The sequence below is a fragment of the Schistosoma mansoni genome, chromosome 1 (genome assembly GCF_000237925.1).
Source record: "Schistosoma mansoni strain Puerto Rico chromosome 1, complete genome".
Classification (NCBI taxonomy): Eukaryota; Metazoa; Platyhelminthes; class Trematoda; order Strigeidida; family Schistosomatidae; genus Schistosoma; species Schistosoma mansoni.
This window is the reverse complement of record NC_031495.1, coordinates 63,002,032-63,011,088: the sequence shown is the minus strand read 5'-3', so window position 1 is coordinate 63,011,088 and position 9,057 is coordinate 63,002,032. Positions and strand designations below refer to the sequence as shown.

General features: G+C 36.7%; 1 non-coding gene across 1 annotated transcript; it reads left to right on the top strand.

The window, feature by feature from the left end:
• Positions 1-6,242: 6,242 nt before the first annotated feature.
• Smp_tRNA_01373_Pseudo_TTG.1.1 lies at positions 6,243-6,313 on the top strand. The gene has a single exon. It is a non-coding gene (tRNA).
• Positions 6,314-9,057: the final 2,744 nt, after the last annotated feature.

Genomic DNA, 9,057 nt, shown 5'->3' with positions numbered 1-9,057 from the left:
TGTCTATGGAGAAAAAAAATACATATTCATTTGATGATACAATACAAATGACTCTGTCTCTCTTTATATATATATATATATATATATATATATAGATATAGATATATATAGATATAGATATATAGATATGTATGTATGTATGTGTGTTTGGTGGTGGTGGAGGTGGGGGGATGTATGTTTATACGAGACATATATTAAAGGTAAATGTAATCAAACAGGAAGAAATACATTTTCCTCCAATTTAACAATGTCGTTTTTGTGAAATCATGGACGTATTACAAAGTAACCATTGTCTATCTGTAGGGTATGTATTCACGTATGTACATAGGATACACAAGTATAAGATAGATACATAGATACTAATATACGCACATATGAGAGTAACGATAAGCAAATAGAATTAGGTAAAGGAATTTTGTATGGTATAGTGATAATTGACTTTGATCATAGAACTATTAGCTGTCATACTGTACTCATCGCCATCACCATCAGCGGTATCATCATCGTCATCATTATCATCGACATAACTGATTTTTTATTTTTTTATTTTTTATTTGTCTGATATACTCTAGAAGTAGATAAATAGATAGATAGAGGGATAGATATGTTATCAACTTGGTGGTGGTATATATAATCTAGTAAATGAAACTGTTAACTTTTCGCCTCATTTACTGTAATTTATCCTTCCTGTCATACATTCATATATATATAGTAACCATGATGGTAGACAGGTATGTATCCCTATATCACTCTCACTCTCTCTCTCTCTCTCACACACACACACACACACATAGACCTCTAAACGAATGAATCTTCATTGAAATCCCTATATGCCTATATATGTACATCTATTTATCTATCCATATATAAATGTAGATATAGGTGACATGAATTAACCTATTAGTGTACACAAAAACAATCATGATTGTGACATTTCTCATTGGATATTTTCAAAAGTTACACTGGACCTAACGAATTTAGAAAAAGGGTTATACATGATGGCAACTAAGTTAGGAAAAAAAAATTACAGAAGAACTAGATAGGAATAAAACAGCTGTTTTATGTACAAATATTAATTATATTTTTTTACATATAGTTGAAATCATGAATCAATTGAAGCTAGATCCTGGAAGAACCTGGAAGCACTGAACGACCGTTTCGTCCTAATGTGGGACTGTTCAGTAGTGCGCATCCACCATCCCGCCTCGCGAGATTCGGATCCAAGACCTATCAATCTCGCGCGCGAGCACTTAACCGATAGACCACTGAGCCGGCATCTAACAATGTTAATGTCTAACTTCAACCAATCCAAGAAGTTGAACAACCATTTCACCAATGTCTTCAGTGAGTTGATATCTTCCAACAGACCTGGTTGAAATCCACTGGTTACTGCTTCTCACTAGAACTCCAGGAAATATGTTGAATGCGCACTGCTGAGGAGTCCCATAATAGGACGAAACGGCCGTCCAGTGCTTCCAGTTTTTCCCTGGTGGTCTGGCTTCAATTGATTCATGATTTCAATTATATATGAAAAAATTAATAAAAATTCCACAAAAAACCCCATTAATTATATTTATAAACTATCCTAACGGCTGATATTAAAGAAAAAATGTAAACTTGAACTAGAAAACGTATAGTCAGAGTCCTTTGGAAGAAAACGATTCAGATAGATGATTCAATTATATTCTAATGTATGTTCTAGTATAGGACTCTTCAATAGTGCTTATATACAATTACACAAGCTGTAAGGATAGCTCGTCGGCAAACTCAAGGAAGCCTCAAAAAGCCCAGAAAGAGCAGAAGACATTCCATTCAATCACTAATAGGGGAACATTCTAGAATGTCGATGTGTAGCTTACCTATTGGATGAATAAGAAGGACCCACTATGTGCCTATTGGCTGTCCGAAATGATGATTTACTTTCAGCTAAAAACTATAAATACATGAGATTTTTGTACTATACTTGACACTGTTTGGGGAATAAAATTCCTATTCACTAGTCTTCTGTCATCTCTCTTGCGACGTTGCGGGTTCGATCGTTCAAGTAGTCTAGTAGTATGCGACATAGCAAGAATTAAGCTCCAAATATAACAAAGCGGATGTCCAACTCAAGACTTGAGCCAGTATTAAATGGTATTACAGATTAACTTCATTCAATATATGATTTTATGCATCCATTTGTTCATCCAATACATGTGACGGGTTAACTGTCTTACACCTGACATGGATTGAACTCCACTCACCATGGCTTCTCACTCATATTTGCTAGGTAGGTTAGTGTCTATTTGAAATTGATAACTCACTGAACAAAGCGTCAGGCATTTTAAAGCATCATCTAATTCGTTAGAATGTAAGTGTTTAACATGAAGACTGGGATAGCGAGGCCTACCAGTCTCGCGACAGGACTGGTAGGTCCTGGGTTTGTATCTAACGAGGCGGAATCGTGAATGCACACTGTTTAGGAGTCCCATAATAGGACGAAACGGCCGTACCGTGCTTCCAAGTTTTCCATGGTGGTCTAGCTTCAATTGACTCATGATTTCAACTATGAAAACACTGAAATCTCCACAAAACCCCTTCTGATTATAATCACTAGTGACTGACTTCACAATATATGTCCTTCAGTTCTAGTGCGAAGCAATGACCAGCAGGGTTCAACCACGTCTGTTGTCAGATAACAACTCGCTGAAGACAATTAGTGAACGGTTGCTCAAACTTCGTGGATTGGTTGAAGTTGGACATTAGCACCGTTAGATGCCGGCTCAGTGGTCTGTCGGTTAAATGCTCTGGCGCGAGACTGGTAGGTCCTGTGTTGGTATCTCGCGTGGCGGGACAGTGGGTGCGCACTGCTGAGGAGTATCATAGTGAGACGAAAAAGCCGTCCAGTACTTTGAGTTTAATACCGAAATTACTGTTTTCTTTTAGCCATAGAGATATGTGACTATCATCTAGAATGCTTAATAATTGCATTCCATTGATTACATTTAGAATAAACCAATTTCACTTAGACTATTAATTAACTTTCATTAAGATTATGTAATAGATTATCTTGAAAAAGAAGCTTCAATGTAATTTCATCATTACCAACGGTGTGTGTGTATGTTTGTATGTGTGTGTGAATTCGAGTGATTTATATGAATGTACGCCAAGATAAATGGGATTCTGTACTGTAAATTTTTTTCCTTTTTTCTTTTTTCAATATTTAAATGACGTGGTTTTCAAATGTCAGTTTCTTAGATTTATTCCATTGGTTAGTTTATACAATAAAGTACAAACAATTGCTGAATAATGGTTCCAACCAAGTTTGGGTTCTGGAAAAAATATGTATCGGAAGCATCGTTAGAAATCCAAACTAGAATTTACAGGATTCGATGCTGGCGCCTAACAATTAGACCATCTACAAAATAGTTCAGAGGGGGTTTTGTGGAGAATTTAGTATTTTCATAGTTGAAATCATGGGTCAATTGAAGCTAGACCACCATGGAAATCTTGGAAGCACTGCTTGACGGCCGTTTCATCCTATTATGAGACTCCCGAACAGAGCAAATCCACGATCCCGCACTCGCGAGATTCGAACCCATGACCTATCAGTCTCGCGCCATAGCAGTTAACCGATAGACCACTGAGCCGGCATCCAACGGTGTTAATGTCTTACCTCAGCCAGTCCACGATTTTGAGTGACCGTTTACCAAAATATTTGATTGGAGAACAATAATTCCCTGTAATTACAACAAATCGCTTATAATAACGGTATACAATTAGATTCAGTAAAACTCTATGGTTTGACAATCTAAATAGACCATTACACAAAAGTAGCATCAGACTATTATAAGCAAAGATGGATAGCGGCTAGCAGTGGAATCCAGTATGCGCGTTTCGTCCTCTTTGGGACTCGTCAGCTGGATGTACTCGCACCTCAGAGTTGACGTTCAAGCTGGGACTCGAGCCCAATACATTTCGCTTCAAATGCCATCGCAGCATCATTGATAAACACGGTGGATCTGATGCATATGGGAGGGCGAGGATCGGCAAGGCAAGAGCAGAATATTTACAACTGAAAAACATCTAGAACTCAAGACAAATGTCAATCAACACTAAGATCAAAATTTTCAATACAAATGTCAGAGCAGTTCTACTGTATGAGTCGGAGACGTGGAAAACTACAAAATCCATCGTCCAGAAGATACAGGTGCTTATCAACAGTTGTCTACACAAGATACTTCGGAACCGTTGGCCACACACTATCAGCAACAACCTACTGTGGGAGAGGACAAATCAGATTCCATCCAGAGGAGGAAGAAATCAGAAAGAAGCGCTGGAAGTGGATAGGACACACATTAAAGAAGTCATCCAACTGCGTCACAAGACAAGCCCTCACGTGAAATCGTGAAGGCCAAAAGAGAAGAGAAAGACCAAAGAACACATTACGCCGAGAAATGGAGACAGACATGAGAAGAATGAACAAAAATTGGATAGAACTAGAAAGGAAGGTGGAGGACAGAGTGGGTTAGACAATGTTAGTCGGCGGCTTATGCTCCATTGGGAGTAACAGGCGTAAGTAAGTTCCACATACTACAAAGACTCTATATCAGTTTATGTATACCCAATCTGTTGCTTTTTTTTAGGAAAAAGGAGACTGATAAAATGTATTCTTCATATGTATTCTTTAGATAAACAGATGTTTTATCCCCTTTTCTTTCTTTTTTTTCTCTATTTTAGAAAACTGATATAAATTATCATTTAACCACACACACACACACTCATAGAGACAGAAAGAAAAAAAGAAAAAAATTTTTTACAAAAAAAGAGAAACGACTGAAAAATAGTTTTAAACTATCAACAGGTATGGTTAATTTAGATAAAAATTTTAGGGAAAAAAGGAGAAAAAAAAGGAAGGAGGAAATTTTTATTTCAGTCATTTCTTTGATTTTTTATTATTCAGATGCGAATATCTCATTATTATCCGTCTTAGATATATGGGTTGATGAATAGTTTTGTAGGACCAGCGAAATGTCACTGAGCCCTCGTGAAGTTAATTGGCAGTTGGGTTATTGAATATTGAATAGTTCATCGATCCCTGTCAAGGTCCAGGACAACCGACGTGTATCAGTTAATTGTACAGTATGTAATGACCCATGCGGTGTTGGTCAAACTTTTGCTTCCTTTGTATTTTACAGTCTCCAAAACATTCATAGTACCTTGGTACGACGAAGTGATAATTCACGTTAGGTGTTGACCATGAGGTGTGACTTCGATGTTAGCTGTTTGTTAGAAAAAAGGTAGGCGCTGCTAAATCTAACTATGGTATAGATTCAAGTTCTAGTTGCTTTATTGAGGAAAATAATCCCACTTGAAAATCAACTCATTATTATCGCTTCTTCTTTTTAAGTTGTTTCATTGAATCAATCTTCTTCTAATGAAATTCTAATTGTAGAAATCTTCAATGAAAATTTAAATTTGAAATATGAAGCGGGAAATGAATGTATTCAAATTATTAAATGTAAGAATGAGGGGTTTGTGGAGATTGTAATGATGTTTAATAGTTGAATTCATGGGTCAATGTAAGCTAGAACACCACTTAAAATCTGGAAGCGTTGGACGACCATTTCATCCTAGTATGGAACTCTTCAGTAGTGACCAATGGAGTGCAATCCGTGTCGGGTAGATATAGGCATCTTCTTCAGTTAATGGATGAATGATTGCGAAAACTCATGGCTTGATTGAGTTTAGACACTTACACCGTCGGATGCCGACTCAATGGTCTAGAGGTTTGGCGTTCGCGCATGAGACCTAAAATCCTTGGTTCGAGTCCTAACATTCGAAATCGTGAATGCTCACTGCTGAGGAGTCACATACCAGGGCAAAACGACCGTCAAACGTTTCCAGGTTTTAAATGGTGGTCTAGCTTAGATCAACCCATGAATTCAATCATTAAATATTCAATCAATAAAAACTAAGTAACTTCCCGGGTATAAAAACCATACAGCTTTTTCTAGACAAAATGATGTTCTCAAAGAAAAAACGTATCTATTTTTAACTAGCAGATATATACCCTTGAGCAACTATTCAAATAACTGAGACAATTTTTAACTTATTGTTAATTAACCAGAATTTAGTAGTTATAAGTAGTTTTGATAACGCAATCAGAAGATGAAGATTATCAGAACTATGTGATATATTCGCGCAATACATACGTATTTGGACAAACTTCAGCCCATTGCACAAGCAAGTGGCTATCAGGACTCATTGGCTAAGTGGATAACGCGATAGCTTTTGAAGCGAACGGTACAGGATTCGAGTCCCAGAGTGAATATCAACTTTGAGATGCAGGTAAATCCAGCGTTTTAAGATTATTGCCGACCTAAAGCGTTCATAAAGGAGGAGAGTTGGGGATAGGGTTAACAAATCCATCTCATGGAATCAAACCTCACTAAAAAGTTCTAACCAGGAAGGATTGGTTTCTTTCAAAATGCAGATATATCTAGCTTATCAGAGACAACTAGTAGGGAGCTTAAGTCTTGAAACATTCCTTTTAAACTACATCTAATGACCAAATATCTACTTACATATAGACGACGTAACAATTATGAAATATGTGTGCTTTCTTTCAGGCCTAGGTTGGATATTGAATTATCCAACAAATGTCAAATTCATAAAACGTGATAGGAAATAAACAGTTGTTCTAATCTGTTTAAACTATAAGGTCATATTGATCATCAATCATTAGAAACATGAGTGTGTTACATTGTGAATGATTGAACAGTGAACAAAACGTTCATCTGGGTTCATATTAAATGATTCAATCATAGAAAGATTCTAGCGACAAAAAAAATAATGAAAGTATTCTTGAAATCAATTTTAAAGAATCTCACGAGTGCGAGATCGTGGATTCGCACTGCTGAGGAGTCCCATAATAGGATGAAACAGCCGTCCAATTAATTAAAGCTAGACCACCATGGAAAACCTAGAAACACTGGACGTCCGTTTCGTCATATTGTGAAACTCCTCAGCAGTGCGCATCCGCGATCCTGCCTTGCTTCAACTGACTCATGATTTCAACTATAAAATTATTGAAAGCTCCACAAAAACCCTTCTGTTAGCTTTTTTTTCCCTTTTTAGTTGTTTATCCTGTTACTATGTTAAATTTTCGTATTATCAAATGTTATATTCACCTTTAGTCTGTGATCACTCTGTGTAAACAATCAAGAGTTGGAGGATTGTGTCTTCTATCTTCCAAATGTACAACTATTATAACAAACCTTACTGCTTTAAATGATCAAAAACTTGACCACTCATTGGAATATAATCCAAGCGTTTCGTATTCACTTAGTCAACGAACAGAACAAAGACTTGTGACCAGAGACCGATAAGCTAGCTATTCTGACGCATCCTAGACCGAGCTAACTAGAGTAAGAAGTCAAAGTTGGAAGCGGGGAAAATATATTCCGTAAGCAGCCAGAAGCACAGCAATCGTAAGGGGAAGAAATCAAACGTATATATATGCAGCATAAATGTGTCCTTGGGCGGCATTACAAAATAGCACACTAAAAGATACAACAGACCAATAGCGTTTAAGATATTTTACAAGTGGGAAATACGACTCGAAGGTGAAAGAAGCGCTTTTGGCGCGAAAACAAAGAAATTCAAATTTTTAAATTAAAATTATAAAAATAGGTCATTTACCAAGTCAGTTCTGGGGATTTATCATCCCCAACAGAACTCATGTATACAATTAAAGATTCTGAAGAGAATGGATTGTAAAGAACATTTTTCATTTATATGCCTGTTATAAAAATCCTAACTATATGTACTCAAATGTTATCATAAAATGATTATGAATTATTGAGATACTAAGCATTGAAAAACTCCGCCTGTAGCTCTTCTAGAGTTACTGCCCGTCCCAAGCCCGGATAAAGGAGGAAGGTTGGACATGGGGTTAGCGACCCCATCCCATAGAAAACTAACCCGCTAAAAAACGCTAACCAGAAAAAAATAATTCAAACCATTTACTGATGTACGACCTATGCTCCTCCACGAGGAGTAACAGGTGTAAGTAAGTAAGTAAGTAAGCATTGAAAAACTTGTTCACTACAGTTCTAATTTGTTAATTCGGACTACTTAAAAAAAAATAATTAAAATAAATAATGGTAAGTTACAGATCGATAATAACTAAACAAGATCAAAGTCTTTTCATAGTTGAAATCATGAGTCAATTGAAGCTAGACCATCATGAAAAACCTGAAAGCACTAGACGGCCGTTTCGTACCTTTCTGTTCTATAATCATATGCTCACTAGTGCTTACTTCAAGAGATACTTCCTTGAGTTCTGGTGAGAAGCAGTGACCAGTGGAGTTCTACCAACTCTGTTGTAGAGATGTTAACTAACTGAAGACAATTGGTGAACTGTTGCTCAAAATCGTGGATTAGTTGGAGTTAGTTATTAACACCTTTGGATGCAGGCTCAGTAGTCTATAGGTTGAGTGCTCTGGCGCGAGACTGGTATGTCCTGGGTTCGAATCTCGCGAGTGAGGGATCGTAGATTCAACTATTGACCTCAGAGAACGAGAAACTTCATTAAAATCATCTGCCTGAACTAAAAATGTTTCTCCATTAAATTTATACTTTACTCTTTCAATTGCATATTGGTTTTTTGAATTATATATATATACATTGAAATTGATCAGTCCCAAATAGGACGAAACGCTCGTCCTAGATTCCACTGCTAGCCATCCATCTTTGCTTATAATGCTTGTGAATTAAAGCTATATTGAGGCAATATGCATATTATGCACATATGCTCAATAAGAGACTGACCAGTTGCAGTTCCAAACATCAATGGGAAGATTCAAATAAACAATACCAAGTGAATTTCAACTTCACCTTATTACACAACCAAGTGACTATCAGAATTTAGTAACTAAGTGGATAACTCAATGTTGTTTAAAACCAATTGTACTAGGTTCGAGTCCCATAATGAAAATCAACTGTGAGATGTAAATAACTCCAGCTGACGAGTCCCAAATAGGACGAAACACGCTTCCTGAATTCCACTACTAA